The 772-nt window shown below is 43.1% G+C and overlaps 1 protein-coding gene across 1 annotated transcript in view; it reads right to left on the bottom strand.

Annotated features, from left to right (window-relative positions):
• The window catches only part of LOC131879568 (uncharacterized), a 20,962-nt gene that overhangs the window by 19,009 nt on the left and 1,181 nt on the right, over positions 1–772 (bottom strand).

Raw genomic sequence — 772 nt, 5'->3', positions numbered from 1 at the left:
CTACAGAATGGTCATTTCATGGTGAAGTCCAAAATTGTCCCGTGAAGACCAAGCTATAGCTTGTATTTATTAAACGGCAACCCTGAAGCCGGGCTTGTTTCATGAAAAAAGGGATCGCAAACTTTGAGTTTAAAACATGTGAAAAGGCTCCGATGACGAGAACGTAATGATAATGATGTGCCGAACGTGTCAGATGATTCACATTTCCAAGGAGAGGAAAAAAAGGGCCATAAACCCCAAAGGAGAAGGTGTCAAGGTTGGAAGTTGATGAGAGCAGTTCTGCGCAAAAACACTCTTGAAGTGTTGAATTGGGCCCCAAGCAACCAAACTGAGTTGCTTGATGTCCAAATGGCTCCTGAGCATGAGAGACTCCAACGCAAGGTGTGAATCGAGCGAGCAAACCAATATTAGGCCTATTACCCTTCGAACGTTGATCTCTTTATGTACTGAAGAGATGATTGTTCAAGGACAAGTATTTACTCAATTAATGCTGCGATTTACTTGAACTTTCCTGGCCTACAAATTATGGCAACGATTTCCAAGGGAAGGAACGGAAACTCCAAACCTTGAGTGCAACAAAACACACCCAAATGGTTGGTGCATCCGATCAAGATAAATTAAAACTCCCCGGATGCTTTAAGTTTAAGGTTACCCTTCGACACTTGTCTTTGAGGATAACGATTTCTAGCGGAAGCAAGCCACCAAGAATTCCAAATTTTTCCAAACCCCCATCTGGTTTGACTTTGAAATTGGCACGCTGCTCGCTTCGCAC

This window comes from Tigriopus californicus, chromosome 4 (genome assembly GCF_007210705.1).
Source record: "Tigriopus californicus strain San Diego chromosome 4, Tcal_SD_v2.1, whole genome shotgun sequence".
Lineage (NCBI taxonomy): Eukaryota > Metazoa > Arthropoda > Copepoda > Harpacticoida > Harpacticidae > Tigriopus > Tigriopus californicus.
Note: the sequence above shows the minus strand (reverse complement) of the source record. Positions and strands in the feature narration are given on the sequence as shown.